The sequence below is a fragment of the Echinops telfairi genome, unplaced genomic scaffold, assembly GCF_000313985.2.
Source record: "Echinops telfairi isolate 266 unplaced genomic scaffold, ASM31398v2 ScPeMD7_32;HRSCAF=126, whole genome shotgun sequence".
In the NCBI taxonomy this organism is placed as follows: domain Eukaryota; kingdom Metazoa; phylum Chordata; class Mammalia; order Afrosoricida; family Tenrecidae; genus Echinops; species Echinops telfairi.
The window spans coordinates 720,464-737,500 of NW_022103929.1; the positions used below are offsets into that span (position 1 = coordinate 720,464).

Here is a 17,037-nt window from a genome sequence, read left to right on the forward strand (position 1 = left end):
TGTGTGTGTGTGTGTGTGTTGGCAGAATTTTCTCTTTTAGAAAAAGAAAAAATAATTTAGATTGCATAGTGACTTAAAAGTAAGCTATTTTACTACGTAAAGTTAAGATTACAAAGATATGTATATTATGGTTACCGCTTAAAATAATTTGTGTATATTTTAAATTCCTAAATGCAGCTCACCATCTGCCCAAGCCTTATTTAGTACTGTTAATTATTGATAGTATTGGGGTCTTGAGACCCTTGAGAAGGCAGCCTCATCCCTCTTGGGGGCACTAATACTAGGATAGATGCTTTACAGCATTGGTCTGAGATCAAGCTGTTGCTAGTTTCTTTGAAGTGTGTTACTTTTTTAAATGGGTAAAGTGTTTGTTGTGTGTGTTGTGTTCTGTTTTAACAGTGATGTTAGTGGGACTAGTTTCCTATTTACTTGCGAGAAACCTCCGTGATCACTGCTTTATTATTTACCTCAGGAAAAACACAGCTGATGAAACAGCTGAGAGAGATAAGTCTTTTACATTGTTTTCTGTACTTAAAGCACAGTATTTAAGCGTTTGCTCTGATTTCTTTATAGGCAAGTTCTACTGAACTACATAGCCAGAAGAATTCCAGGCAGTTGGTAAATGTCTAGAAATGATATTAACCCTATGAAATAATAGCTAGGCTTGGGAAAGTTTCCCAGCCCCTTGCAGCAATGGCTAGCCTCTGCCATAGGCAGCTATGCAGTTTCAGTCTCACTGGGGATACATTGATCAGGGAGTTGGGGTGTCCTTCTCTAATAGCATTCTTTTTTATGTTAAATCAGCTAATCTCCTCCCTTGGTGTTCTTCACCCCAGTACCTTGTATGCCAGAATTACCTCCTTGATTTTTAGTGGAAACTGTGGAAAGTTTGTAATACTAATTATCTGCAAAGATTGTTGTTATCGTGAACAATCTCCTAACCCCCAATAAGCACAGAAATTATTCATTAAACTATTTTGAATATATTTTTCAGGAAAGAATAGTTTAAGAAGTGAGATTTACCTTAGATTCACTGGAATAGGAATTTGGAGGGAGGCAGAGATACTAGGGTCGTGGTTTCATGAGTTTGGAAGGAATAGCTTAGAAGGATTTGGAGTTTTTCGAGCAGCTTGAATCTCTTAATGTTTTGTAGCCTGCCAGTTCTGAAGGAAAAATAGTAATTAAAAGGTTTTTACAGAAAGTTCTCCCCCGTTTCATATGTAATTATCCAGACTTTGATTTTTCCTAACACTTCAGTGGTAGAAAGTTACTTCTAGTACATAAAACAAGAATTTATATAAAAACAAGGAATTGAATTTTAAAATTTGTACCTGAATCTTGCATACAACATTTTAGTAAAGCAAATTATTCCAGTTAAAGGAGGTCTTTGGACAATTAAGGCCTTCAGAATCATAAAAAACAACATCAAACTGCTTACAAAAGAGGTCAGTGAAAAAGCTACTGTAAAAAAAGCATTGCCTGGTTTTAGATATTGGGCCCTTGTCCATTTAAATTAACCTTTGTCACAGCTGGGCATACAAATGTTTTGTTTTAGTTCACAGAGGGTTAACTCTATTCAAGCTTTCACTGTGGCAGGGCTGATCTGTGGAGTCATACAATCTGGTCTTTCAGCCCTGCCAGTCGCTAGGCAGGAAGTCTTATTTCTTAAGCTATCTTTCAGAATGGGGGTTGGGATTTGGAGCAAGGTGGGGGAAGGGCCCTGGAGCATCTGTAAGGATCAATAACAGAGACCGAGCTGCAAGAGAAGCCATTGTGCACTCTTCAAGACGCAGCCCTTGTGCGTGGCCCCTGCCTGGCAGGATGGACACTTAAAACCAAAACAATGCCAATGAATTAATTCCCTGTGAAAATTAGATTGTTCTTTAAGGAAGAAAAAAAGCACCTAAAGTGTCCTTTCAATGTTCAGGAAAATTCTCGTTCCTCAACTTAGAAGGATCAGGCAGTCCCCACTAGAAATAACTCCAAATTGATTTCTAAACATCTTTTTTCCCCATGCTAATACTGTATTGAATTGGAAAGAGTGATCATTTTGATTCCACTGATATGCATCAAAGCACCCAGCAAATCTTTTTTCCCCCCTAGCATTTGTTTTATCCTATTGGTGTAGGAGGAATCATTGAGAGAATGAAAAAAACAAGATTTGGTTAGGATTCAAGTAACACATGTGTGAAATCCCTCTCCCAACAGCTGGTATTGACTCTAGAAACTTCAACTGAGATAAACAGATGCTCCTAGTTTGTTATATTGAGATCATTTAAGCCAGACTTGTTGCCAAGAAATCTATTTTAAAAATCATAGGGCTTATTTTTAAATGCAAGTAAGTTACATACATCTTAATGCACACTGTATAGAGGTTAAACAGATAGCAAAGCCTAAGAAGTGAGCAATTCTGCATGTGATATATAAAACAGTTTTTTACTCTAGTCCAGATTTTCATTTTTCAAATTTACCTTTTCCTAGTCCAACTGTAGCATTCCAATTTAACTGTATCCTTTTCCTGAGGACTAAAACTGATTCAGTAGGCATTTTTATTATGCAAATTCTTTATGGCAGTTGGAAAGAGTAATGGAGTCATTGCTGCCTCTTTTCCACTAAGCCCTCAATCAATGTATTGGTGACAACTGACTATCAGCTAAGGAAAATGTAATCATAAATAGCCTCTAGTGTCCTCCCAATTTAAAAGCTTCCAGGAATAAATGCATAAGCCAAACAAGGGCCCATAATGTGATTTAGAAACAAAGAATGGAATAAAGAAAAATGAGTCTGTATTTGAAATTAGATGGAATTATTTTAGGCTTTTTTAGACCTGCCATTATTCTATTGAACCATTCTAAAGCTAGGGAGATTATTTAGACACTTCACAGAACTGGATATTTTTAATTCTTCTCTAACTTAACACTTTTTCTGGGGAAACTGGTATGTAAAAAGAAAATCAAATTAAACTTCAAAACCAGTGCCTTCTGATATTGTTTCCACTTTGTCTTATACATTATAATTCTGCATTATTATATAAACCAAGGGGTCAAATCTTTTAACACATTTTCCAGAGAGAAATATTACTAACAAACTTAGAAGTTTAGTTACCGTTTACATTGTATTAAAATTGGGTATGAAACCTACCATGACCCTTTTGAACAAAGTGGTCTTTAATGTGAATTAGGGGGAGGGCCTAGTGAAGGAGAAACCATAAAAGTCTTCAGGGTTCAAGATGAGGTTGGGATTTTAGCCTATTGCTTTTGTCATTTTCACACACAAACATCACTGCAATCATGCTTGATTTAGCATCCTTAATACAATGAGGTGGGAGAACAAAAGGATATCAGAGGCACAAGTATGGAAACCAAACAATTCCCCTTTCCTCCCCAATTTTTTTTCCAAACATTGTCTTTTCCTCTGCCACTCCTGCTCCTGAGGTTTTTTTTTTTTAAGCCTAGGAAATAAATTCATTTTCAAGGAACCTTTTTTATGCAAGCCTCAATGGTTTCCTTGGACAACTGGAAAACAAGCCACTCCTCAGATATTTTTTCAGCTTCCTGAAAAGTCATGCCATAAAAACTTGGTAAAAGCACTATAATTAGGGAAAATGTATCTCCTCAATATTTCAAGCTTGAGAGTTTGGGGGCATTTTCATTACACAGCTGTTTTACATATTTTGAAAAGCCTGATAAATGTAAAGGTCATTGCTAGCTCTAACAGGGTGTTGATGCTCATACTGTGATCCAAGGACCTTGCATTAATTAGGGTGAGAAGCATGGGAGGTCAGAAGTCAACCAGCTGGTAGGCCTCACTGGTTGTTTTGTGGGGCCAATCAATTCCTGTAGGATTTTTAAACCATTAACAACAACAGCAACAAAAAAAAAAGCGCAAAACCCTGCTGTTGCTTCTGGGCCTTTGATTTGTATGGTTAGGACTCATCCCCTGCTACCCAGATGGCTCATAAAAACTTCCATACATGTATTGCTTCCCTTGCTACAGCTTCCTGAAGTTGAGGAAAGGATCTCATCAGTTCTCTTGTCAATTGGCTGAGTCACTTTGACCTTTTATGAGCCTCAATTTTCTCATGTATGGGAATAGTAAGGCTAATCTCACAAGCTTGCTATAGAAATTAAATAAGAGAACCTCTGTCAAGAGTGCCCAGCACATGCTTAAAATGGTTTGAAATGGTCAAGAGAAACAGAACAGCAAATTCAGGGAGGTGATTAAGAAGAGAGTATTCTTGGCTAAGCCTGTGGCTGCTGCTGTTTGCACTCCCAAGTAGCAAAGTCCCCAGGGAATGCCTTCATCAGGGAGGGGCCTTTTGGAAGTTTAGCCTTGAAAATGCTGTACAACCAGTGGGACCAGCAGCTGAATTGCCTTATACAACCAGTTGCTGTGTTAATTTGCTGTTCCTGGGTTAGTGAAATAGTTAAATGGATCCCGGCAAATCTTTTACCTACAGAAGAGTTGTACTGCAGAAGTGATGGGCTCTAAACAGAGGCGAAATCCTAATCAGGACAGGGATGATAGTAAAGTTTGTGTAATTTCTTTCCTTATGTTTTGGCAAATAAGAAATTTAGCACCCCCTCAAAAAAAAAAAGAAGAAATTTAGCCCCTTAGACTTTACCAGAAAGTGGGAAAGTCTGAAATGTTAGTATGGTTCTCCTTAACTTTGGAATATTCAGTCCCCTTTCCCTGTGTGGCTCATTATTTCATTCTTGTGTATAAAATTTGTGCAGCCAATATTCAGAGAGATTTTTTGTGTTATAAGCCCTGAGAACACAGGTGAATCAGATACAATCTCTCACTTGAACTGAAGAGCAGCTTTCTGAATCACAAAGAGGAAATATAATCCTAATGTTGTTTAACAGATGTTGAATATTTATCACTTAAAAGGTGAGTTTTTTTAAAGGTGATTGCTGGGTGAGAGGGAACAAATGGCTGCCCCAAAAAGCATTATTCTATTCATAGCTGGTAATAGAATTAATTTTCACTTTGGCTCTATTTCTTTAGTTTTTCACTGATTTTGCTAGGCATGTTCTGAAACCTCATTATTCTTCTAAATATATAATTGTGAAACAGAATTATTTTAATATAACACTGTAAGATTAAAGAGTTAGGTTTCAGTTGAGTGGTTGAAGTTTAAAGGAGACTTATAAAACATTCTTTCCCCCAAAAAAATAAAAAAATAAAAAATAAATAAAAAGCATTCTTCCCTGTTAGTATCATACTTTCTGTTAATAAAATGTTTTTTTCTTTCATGAGGTTTCTTAAGTGCCTTCAGTGTGATGGTGCAGCAATTTAGCTTTGCTTTTCAAAGAAGCTGATAAGGTATAAGGACATGTCAGAAGTACTTAATTGCAGTTTATTAAATAACCACTCTGCAGAAAATTTGTTTCAGACTTAAATTAATTTTGTTAAGCAAATCTTTTCCCAACCAAAACCAAACCCACTGCCATTGCAGGTCGATTCCTAGTTATAGTGACAATATAGGACCAAAAGAACCTGCTTATGTTTCAGAGAGCTTCATGTTTCTCCCATGGAAAGGCTAATAGAGTTGGACCACCAACCATTCTGCTTAATAACCCATTGCTTAAACCACCAGGGCACCATTTCAGTGGTCATTTAATCAAAAGATATATATATATATATATCAATGTGAAAAGAAATATAGATAAAAAAACTTCAGTGACATCACTAGAATTAATGTCACCAGTGGAAATCATGGTGTCACACACATAACCACCTTCTTCATGGACCTCCTTCATTACCAGACCATAGGAAATCCTTAGTGATGTTTATCAGTTTTTAATCATGGGATAATATGTAATGAATATAGCTGAAAATTGCTTAAATGTAATGTTTCTTCAGTTATATGAACACTAAAAACTTGTTTTATAAAACATACATTGAATTACAACATTGTTAGTAACTGAGCAGAAAGAAGTCTTCTGTCTTTTCTTTTATCATTTTATTGGGATAGTATAACAATCCATAATTCAATTAGATCAGGCATAATTAATTGTACAATTGCTGCCATCATAATTTTCAAAGCATTTTCTTTCTTTTTGAACTCTTTAATATAAGCTCCCCTTTATCCCTCCATGCCCCAGAAGTCTTCAAATTATTTTTCCCCTTTCCCTTTAATTACTACTTAATTCTCAAAAATGTTATTGATAAAGGTTCACAAATACTAATTACCACAATAGTATAGCTAAAACACCAGAAAGTTTTACAAAATCTGTGACTATTAAACCACCAGCAACAACAAAATAAGAGCAGCTTGTGTTTGTAGTGGGTGCATATGTGATTCAAAGCATCATTATAGTTGAATAATAATGATAACTCTGGGTGGGATATAGAAGGTTCAATAATCAAAGAAACATAGACTTTTAGCCTTGTAGGTATAAACACCTGCAAGTTGGACTTACAAAAAGTGTTTTTATTATAACTAACTATAGGGATATTTTATAAAACATTTCTGATGAAACACCGCACATAATTTTTATAGTTATTTTGACATTTACTCCCACTTGACAGCGTCACCTGATATGTCTGTGTCCCTTAATGATATCCTGAAAAGTTTTAAAGGCTTGTCAACTGTAGGTGTTTCTCATTTATTCATTGTTATTATTATTAGGGTATGTATACCAGAACATATTCTCAAAAACATTCATCTTCTAATTTTATTTTATTTTTGTAAATTAAATTGGTGGCAATATTTCCTTCTAGCCATTTGTGTCTGCTTCTAGATAGCCCAGAGTCCTTCTTCCAATTAGTGCAGTTTCATGATAATAAATCAGAAACTTTTTAAGTTTGTTCTTCATTGAGTTATTAATTGCCACTTACAAGAAAATATACTTCTCTACCCAACCTCACTTTCCCCCCCACATTTATTTATTAATTATTATGTTTAATACTTTTATTGGGGGGGGCTCTTAAATCTCTTATTACAATGCACACATTCCTCCATTGTGTCAGCACATTTGCACATATGCCACCATCATTTTCAAAGCATTCTCTTTCCACGTGAGTCCCTGTTATCAGTTCCCCATTTCTTTCCCCTCCTTCCCCCACCTGCCCTCCTTTACAAACAAACCCTTGATAAGTTATATCTTACATCGGCCTCCGTCACCCCTCAACCACTTTTCTGTTATTCATCCCCCTGGGAGGGGGTTCTAATTGATCCTGGTAATCAAGTCTCCCTTTCTCCCCCCACCCTCCCTTAATCCTCCTGATATCTCTACTCTGTGTTGCCGGCTCTTATCTGTAGCAGTGTGTATGCTCTGGTCTAATTCCAATTTGTAAGGTAGTACTGAGGTCATGACAGTGGAGTGAAGGAAACACCAAAGACCTAGAGGAAAGTTGTGTGTTTCATCTGTGCTGTACTGCACCCTGACTGGCTCATCTCTTCCCTGTGACCCCTCTGTGAGGGGATGTTCAATTGTCTACAGATGGGCATTGGGTATCCACTCCATACACCACCACCACCACCCCTCATTCACCTTGTGTATGGTTTTATTCTGGGTCTTAGCTGCCTGATACCTGATCCCATAGACACTTCGTGATCACACAGGCTGGTATGCTTCTTCCATGTGGGCTTTGTCCAACCTCACTTTTATTTGATTTGAGGCATGGTGGGGTGAAATAATAATGCACCACAATTTGTATTTCCCTGTCTATGGATATAACCCAAAGGTAGCATTATTTAATCATATCCTGTATTAAGATGATATTTTTAAAAGTAGCCATCTTATATGGTTTAAAGTCTAGATGTTATTTTGAATACATAGAAAGTGCTTGGGTTCTGACCAAATGGTAGAAAAGACCCGATTGCAGAAAATGATGCCCATCTAGAGAATCTTGAAGGAAGAATTTGGGATAAAAAGGAGTCTTGGTTTTATGGAAGCATTGAGGCAGTGCCTCAGGAATGCAAAACCCATTGGTTCTCAGGACCCCAATAGTAAAATGATATGAAGGTAATGTATGAGAGAGTGCTCGTAAGAATTGTTTAGGTTCCATAATTTGTGGTCCTTAGAAATGAATGCAAAGAAGCACTTATACTAAACATTGTTTTATATACAAAAAGAGTTACAAAAGCACTTTCTGACAAACAGACTAGGGATGCTCAGTAAACCACATGTCCAAATTTGGGATGCATTACATCTGAGGTGTCAAACTGGCAGCCTGCAGGCTGCATGCAACCCAAGGTAATTTTTTGTGACCCGCGATGCTCTGAAATAAGATGAAAATAGAAAAGATTGTTAGGGAGAACATAGTGCTTAGGGGAGATTGAGGCAATACTATACACACAATTCCCTCATTAACCCTTTAACTACTGAAGACGAGTATGCTTGTGGCCTGGTGCTTTTTCTGGGGCCCTGTGGAAGTGTATAAATGCTCTGACAGTTCCGGCAACATTTCGGAAGAGATATATATGTCTGCCACTCTCAGTGTTGCGTAATGTAAACAGATCCCAAAAAGAGTACTCTGGGTTGTGCTGTTATGAGTCATACCTAGCGGCAGCGCTAGTTAACATTTTTAGAGTGAAGCCATTACGATTGTGCATCACGTTTGTCAGCTATCCAACATTTTGTGTTTTTTTATTAGTTACTTTGTTATATTTTCCGGTCACAACATAAGAGGTGAGTGAAAACTAATAGGAGGAAAACGCTGGCAAGTTTCCTGGCAAGTTTCGGGTAAAGAAGAATAATTTTAGTTTTATAAATACATTAAATAAAATAAATTTTTTAATGAAAGCAATTATATATTGTTTTAATTATTCTATCCATATTCCTGAATTCTTACTTCAAAATATAAATTTAACAAAATTTTTAAATGTAATGTGGCTGAGGGCAACAAATGTATAGATGTGCTTTACGCAATTGATCTATGTATTGTGATGAATTGTATGAGCCCCAATAAATTGATTTTTTAAAAAAAGTAATGTGGCCCGTGTGAATCTTGCCTGCTACACCACAAATGGCCCACATTTTGAGTTAGATACAGTACCCCTGCATTATATTAAACCTATTCAGAATCCTGGAGAAAGTGATAATACAGTGTACCATCTTCATAGAACTTGTGATCTCACTTAAAGCATGCTAATTGTCTCTCTTTTATACTGTCAGGTTGTTTCCAATTTTGTAATAGAGCTGCTATAAACATTTACGGGGCCATAGTGGCACAGTGGTTAAGTGCTGGACTGCTTTTGTAAGATCAGCAGTTCCAGCCTACCAGCTGGATGTGTCACTCTGCTTCCGTAAAGATAACAGCCTTGGAAAATGTGTGACAGTCCTCTTCTGTTCTACAGGGTAAAGTCATCATGAATCGGAGTGGACTCTACAGCAATGAGTTTGTAAATGTTCATATACAAGTTTGTATGTGAACCTACATTTTATTTTTTAATGGTAAATACCTAGGAGTGGGATTGCTGGCTCACGTGGTAAATGGTATGTTTAATTTAACTATGAAACTTGTCACTGCCTCCCTGTTTCCCGTAGTACTGATACATTTTTACATTCTCACCAGCAGTATGTGAGAATTCTCGTTGCTCCTTATCTTCACCATCATAATCAGTATTTTTTATCTTAACCATTTTAATGTGTTATGGTTTGTGTCTATATTTCTGTTGAACATATTTTCACATGCTTCTTTACCAATCCTATATCTTCTTTGATAAAATATCTGTATGTCTTATTTGTGTTTTAATTGAGTTGTTTACTTTCCAATTGTTGAGTTTTGAGAGTTCATTATATATTTTGGATATAGTTTTAGAACACAAGCTCCTTACAAAAGTTAAATGCAGGGTGGAAAAAGTATACAGTTTCTAATTGTTAAAATTGTTTCCTTTCATTACCAAGTATTCTAAGGTCATAGTTTATGCCTTATACCTTTTACCACATTTAGCCCTTCTCTATAATAGTCGACCCGTAATTTGAAATAAGAGATTTCTCACATCAAGGTGATTCCAACTCATAGTGATTCTGTGAGGCAGATTAAAACGGACCCCTGTGGGTTCCTGAGGGTCTTACCTTTTTAATGAGAGCAGAAAGCCTCATCTTATACCCAAGTAATGATATGGTGGTTTTGGACTGCTGATCTTGTGTTAGCAGCCCGACTTGCAACTCACTGAACCACCAGTGCTCCTAATGTGTGGTGTAGATATTTTGTGACTATGCATGAATTCCTTTTCTGTATGTCAGTTTCTCCTTCTCTAAAGTGTAGCAGGGAAACTAATTTATCTTTGTTGTCAGACCCCTTTTAAAAAAAATAGCTTTCTATTTCCTTGATATTTCCCTGGCATAGAGGAGCATCCTTTGCTTTTCTGGAAAAGGCTAGTTCTCTGCTAACACAGGCTAGCCATCCCTGAGTCTCCACTATAAAATCTTGAGAACAGAGAATTTCATTGAACTGTTTTGGGCCTGTGTCTTTTCCAGTCCAGTTAGCAGTGGGCAATATCTATTCCTGGTCTAATCAACTTGTCAAGCTGTATAAACCCTTGTGCCTTACCAATAGAATAGTGGCTGTTCTTAAAGATCAAAGGGTTGGTGTAAACTGCAAATAATCCAAATGCTACCAATTGCAGATTTCTTTTCTCTCACTGTACTCTCAGATGGCAATCTCATTTCTGTGTACAGCTTCCCTACAGAAGATTCTTAACTCCATCAAATGTAGTTACATGTTAACGGTTTTTGCTGCTTCAGATATCATGTGCCCAAAACACATCTAATACCCACAGCCAGCAAGCTTTTGCCTTTGCTGTTTTCTTTGGCTGAAATTCTCTTTGACATACTTACTCTCAGGCCCAATTCAGATGATATCCTTTTTAAATAACCTTAGCCTCTGCTTCTCCGTCTGGCTTCAGAGAGACACTCCTCTCTTCTCTATGCCTGTCACATTTTCTCTTAATGTTGATATCTCTGTATTGAAATGATATGATTGATGTCTGTTTCCTCCACCGTTGTGAGTAACTTGGAAAGGCATAAAGGAGCTCTCAAATGTTTATTCAGTGATGCCACATCAGGAGTCTTATGAAGAAGTAATTATTAAATTATGAATCACTGCTTGGTTTATACATCCCTTTTCAAAAGTACTTATTTATTTAGAATTGAAGTGTATGGATCCAAAGTATCTATTAGTGACTCAATCAACCCTTTTTAATCTAAGTGAACAAGGACTTTTAAAAAGTTCTCAACAGAGAACTCCAGCTGTCCAAGCAGAACAAACCACAGACTTACAAGTCCTTTTCTCCAGTTGCACAACATATATTTGCATTTATATGAACATTATTTTTGTCATAAATAAAAACCTGATTCCTAACTCAAGAATTCCTGCATGTTGTTGACAGGAAGATTGATGGGAAATTTCACAATGAGTATGAGTGGTGGATATATGGTTGCACAACATGATTAATGCAATTGATAATCACTAAACTACAATTTAAAAGAAAGAGAGGGGCAGTTGCCGTCCAGTCTTCCGAGATCCTGTCTGCCAACACCGAGTGAATGGCCTCCCAAAACCACGACCCAGCCGCAGCCAGTGTCGTAGCCGCCTGAAAAGGAGCCGAGCCCGGGTATTCGTGGGCAAGAGGCTACAACAGGAGCTGATGACCCTCATGATGTCTGGTGACAAAGGAATCTCTGCCTTCCTGGAATCAGACAACCTTTTCAAGTGGATAGGGACCATCCACGGAGCAGCTGGTACAGTCTATGAAAACCTGAGGTATAAGCTCTCCCTGGAGTTCCCCAGTAGCTACCCTTACAATGCATCCACACAGTGAAGTTCCTCATCCCCTGCTACTACCCCAACGTGGACACTCAGGGTAACATCTGCCTGGACATCCTGAAGGACAAGTGGTCTGCCCTATATGATGTCAGGACAATTCTCCTCTCCATCCAGAGCCTGCTGGGAGAGCCCAACATCTACAGCCCTTTGAACACACATGCTGCCGAACTCTGGAAAAACCCCACAGCCTTTAAGAAATACCTGTAGGAAACCTACTCAAAGCAAGTCTCCAGCCAAGAGCCCTGACCCTCTCTGCCCTTGTGTTGTCTTCTCTTTCATAGATGTCTGTCCTCCCTCCGCTCCCCCCTTGATTGCTGTGTAGAACTCTTATCTTACGCTGCGGTGTCATTTCTGTTTTGTTTGTTTTTTAAATTAAGTCTCCATTTTAAAAAAATTAAGTCTCCTTGTGATGACTATATTAAATAAATAACATTTGGGGTTGGAAAAAAAATAGAGGGCAGAGAAACTAGACATTGAGGCCTAGATTTCCATTTTCTTACCTCCTCTTTCCTTCGGGATGTTGAAAGATGCGGTGGGGAGGAGGTAAACTTTTCCCTGGATTCGTTTTCTGTGGCGTTAGCTAATTGTGATTTGTGAACCATTTCATGTTTATTTTCAAGCAAAAGCAGTTAATGGTATTAATAATATTTTGTCTTTCTCCATCTATTTCCTTTAAAAAAAGAATTTTATTGGGGACTCTTACAGATTTTTAAAAAATTTAAATCATTTTGGAGGGGGAGGGGAAAAAAGGAAAATGAGCTGATTCCGGGAACCCAAGAGGAAAGCGAATTTTGGGAATTATGAGGGCAACAAATGTATAGATGTGCTTTACACAATTGATCTATGTATTGTGATGAATTGTATGAGCCCCAATAAATTGATTTTTAAAAATTTAAATCATTTTATTGTGGACAGATTTATAATAATTCATAAATCAATTATATCAAGAAAACTTGCACATATGTTGCCATTGTCATTTTCAAAACACTGTCTTTCTACTTGAGCCCTTGGTATCAGTCTCCATCCTATTTCTTATTCAATGACCAGAAGGATAACTCCCAAACCTTTAGTTCATACCAATCTTCTGAATTGCTCGCTTATTTTCATTCAACTAATACAACTTCTTAGAAATATCTTATGAGGTAGTACTAGATGTGTGGTTTTTGGAAATGGATTTTTTTAGCAGGCAGCAGATGAGTAGAGTTTTTTTTTTAACTTATTTCTTTTAAAATTTTATTATTTTTCCTTTTTTTAATTAATCATTTTATTGGGTTAGATTTTATTTTTGACATGACAAAATAATAATAATTCATAAATTATCAAGGGTTCATAAGGGAGAAGGGTGGGGAGGGAGGGGGAAAAGTGAGGGGTTGATACCAAGGTCTCAAGTAGAAAGTGTTTTGAGAATGATGGGTGCAGTAAATGTACAAATGTACTTGACACAATGGATGTATGGATTGTGATAAGAGTTGTACAAGCCCCCAATAAAATGTTTGTTTTTTATTTTATTTTATTTTTAAAATAAAATTTTGAGGGAGGGTACCAGTTTCAAGCTTTGATCCTATCACACTGTGATCTAAAGCTGTCATTTCAGACTTTAGCAACCTAAGAGACTGAGTGGAGTCAGTACACAGAATGTGTAACCTGTCAGGGAGTTGGAACCAGTAATGAGTTGAAATTTTTGTTTTAAATGCCCTTTAGTCAGGGAAGATCCAGGTTGTCAGTATAATTTTGGTTAAGTAAATAGCTGTCCTCTTCATTTCCTAAATCTGGCCTTCATCACACTCTGAAAGCAGGTTTTGATAAAAATCAGTTTCCAAAATGTAATTTGTGTAACCTGAGCCCTTGGGTGAGAGAAGTATTTTTTGTAAACGTAGGCTGAGTGGAGAGCTTTTTGAACAACTTTTGGCCCATATTTAACCAAATTATTAAAGGAGAACTGGTTTCTGAAGAGAAGAATGGTTAGGGTTGCTCTTTGTTTACAAAATTTTGTTATTGCAATTGCTGTTGTTTCTTTGGTTTAAAAAAAATAAAATAAAGATAGCTATCTGCTCTTCCTGTATCCTACCCCCATAGGGGAAGTAGTTTGAGATAGTGAGATGTCTGTCTCAGGAAATGTAATAAGGTTGAAATTCAGTTCCATCACTTCCTTAGTTGTGACTTTGGGCATAATCTTTCAACCTGAGGCAAGTTGTCTTACTTTTCTCAACAAAAATAAAATAGATAAGATTAAAAAAAATTTTTTTTTACTTTTCACACCAGTTTTTATTTTGAGACTATGTCTGGAATACATTTCATCCTAATAAAGGTTTTTGTTCCTGTATTTATCTTTTAAAATGTACATGAATCTTACCTAGTGTTAAAGGGAGCTTGTGAGTAGGCTGAAATGCTTGCTAGGTTACCACTTGGATCTACTTGTTGAGTGTAAGTGGGAGAAATGCAGCAATAAAGAGAAGGGTTGAGTTTGGCCACTAACACTGGTGGACTTGGTGTACAGGGGAAAAAAGAAGATGAGAGTGGGTTGACTGATCTAAAGTTCATGACCAAGCACGAGGGGGCTAGGCTTGTTGAGTATTAGTAAGAGACCATGGTCTAAGGCAAGGTGACCATGTGGAGACTGAGTGAGGCAGCCTACATTGAGTTGACCAGAACCCGACCAGATGGAGATTTTTGAGCCTGTGAACTGGTACATATTGTTGCTGACTTTATGGATGACCTGTCCGGATTTGACTTTGTTTATGGATGTAGACTCCACAAGGTTCCAACTGGAATGGAGACTCTTCATGTCAAAAAATATGCTTGTCTTCTCAGAGAACTGGGTTGATGTAAGTGGGCATTATATAAATTGGATACTCAAAATAGGGGGGATAAAGGCATGAAGTGGTTGGCTTACAAACTTTCATAGGTGGGGGAACATATTCACAGGATTATAGGATTAAGGTGTAGGTGTTACTTAATTTCAGTCTTGAAGCTAAAGAGTTGTGTACAGGTGCCAAGTTGGCAAGGGGTGGATGGAGGTAGTTTATTGTGCCAACCTAGCCAATAAACACATGTGGGGTTAATTGAAGGGTGGAGGGATAAATGGATGCTTGAGCCTCGCCTTTCTAGTTCTCAGGTCTCTTGCTTTGTGATGGTGGAGACCCCTGCCAGCACTGAGATGCTTACACATTCACTGACTTGGCTTTCCTCCTGCATCATTGTGTCTGTTTTGTGAGATGAAGGAGGACTTTGTGGATTGATGTTGGACATATGGGTTAATGGGTTAATGTTGGACTTGTGGGCTTGGGTAGCACTGGGTTGGGATGTTTTCTTGATGCACATTTAACCTTTATATAAAACTCTCTCTTATACATGAATTTCTGTGGATTTGTTTCTCGAAAGTACCTAGACTAATACACCTAGTAAGCAAACTTAATTTTCATTTTCCTACAAAATGATGTGTCACTAGCACTTAGAAATGGGATTGGAGTTATAAGTATCTATCTACATTATTTCATACCACTCACTTATTTATTCTTTATAATTTTTGTCAGGTTCATTAGAACAAGTTTATAAAAATAGTTCTCAGCAGTGAGCCTTTGAGCAATTTCTTATTCCTCTTAGTTTTTGTTTTTGACAGCGTTGCCTTCTCTGTAAAATCTTCTTGTCCTATTGGACCTCCACTCAAGTACTCCCTCAATGCAAGAATACTTTGTTCTATTAATCTGGCGTTCCATGATGCTCACCTTCCTAACACAATCGCTGAAGACAAATGGGTGTATAAGCAAATATGGTGAAGAAAGCTGATGGAGCCCTGCTATCAAAAGATATAGTGTCTAAGGTCTTAAAGACTTGAAGGTAAACAAGTGGCCATCTAGCTCAGAAGCAACAAAGCTCACGTGTGATCATGAGGTGTCAAAGGGATCAGGGATCAGGCATCAAAGAACAAAAAATTCATATTATTGTGAATGAGCAGGACTGTGGAGTGGGGACCCAAAGCCCATCTGTAGGCAACTGGACATCCCCTTACAGAAGGGTCATGGGAGGAGATGAGTCAGTCAGGGTGCAGTGTACCAACGATGAATTATACAACTTTTCTCTAGTTCCTAAATACTTCAACCCCCCCAACCCCCACTATCATGATCCCAATTCTATCTTATAAATCTGGCTAGACCAGAGAATGTACACTGGTACAGATAGGAACTGGAAACAGAAGGAATCCAGGATGGATGATCCCTTCAGGACCAGTGGTGAGAATGGCGATAGTGGGAGGGTGTGTACGGTAGAGAGGGGGAACCGATTATAAGGATCTACATATAACCTCCTCCCTGGGGGATGGACAACGGAAAAGTGGGTGAAGGGAGATGTTGGACATTGCGAAATATGACAAAATAATAATTTACAAATTATCAAGGGTTCATGAGGGAGGGGGGAAATGAGCTGGTGCCAGGGGCTTACGTGGAGAGCAAATGTTTTGAGAATGATGAGGGTAACGAATGTACAAATGTGATTTATACAATTGATGTATGTATGGATTGTGATAAGAGTTGTATGAGCCCCCAATAAAATTATTAAATAAATAAAATAAAACAATTCTACAAGATAAAAAAAGATGGTGACAACATATGTACAGACAGATGCATTTGACACAATGGATATATGTATGGATTGTGATAAGAGCTGTATGAGCCCCCAGTAAAATAAAACTCTTTAAAAAATCATAGTTGGGAACTTGATTTTTATATTTAAAACTGAGTGATTTGTATATGACGAACTAGGTTGTATATTTACTTTTGTCCCTGAGCACTTAACTGAGAGCATTGGGGGAAACTTGATGTATAAATAAAAACTTTTTAAACATTTAAACTATCTAAAAATGGAATGAATCCCTTGAGATGTGCTAGTAGAAACTGTGGCAACCCCTTGTCTTAGAACATTGTAGAGAGAATTTATGCCTTTGGTACAGGACAGTTAGAGGTGATTTCTGAGACTTTTTCTAACCTTACAGGGGCCCTGTTGACATAGTGGGCTCTGGGTTGGGCTCTTAACTGCAAGGTCAGCCATTTAAAATTACCAGCCACTCCAGAGGAGAAAGATAAGGCTTTCTACGCCCATAAAGATTTAGTCTCAGAAACTGACAAGGGACAAAATACCCATTTATAAACTATCAAGGGCTCATGCGGGAGGGGGGAGCGGAGAGGGAGGGGAAAAATGAGGACCTAATGTCGGGGGTTTAAATGGAGAGAAAATGTTTTGAGAAACGATGTACAAATG

General features: G+C 37.5%; 1 protein-coding gene and 1 pseudogene across 2 annotated transcripts in view; both read left to right on the top strand.

The window, feature by feature from the left end:
• The window catches only part of NR6A1 (nuclear receptor subfamily 6 group A member 1), a 232,504-nt gene that overhangs the window by 163,352 nt on the left and 52,115 nt on the right, over positions 1-17,037 (top strand). The window lies entirely within an intron of this gene.
• LOC101657901 lies at positions 11,505-12,030 on the top strand (annotated as a pseudogene).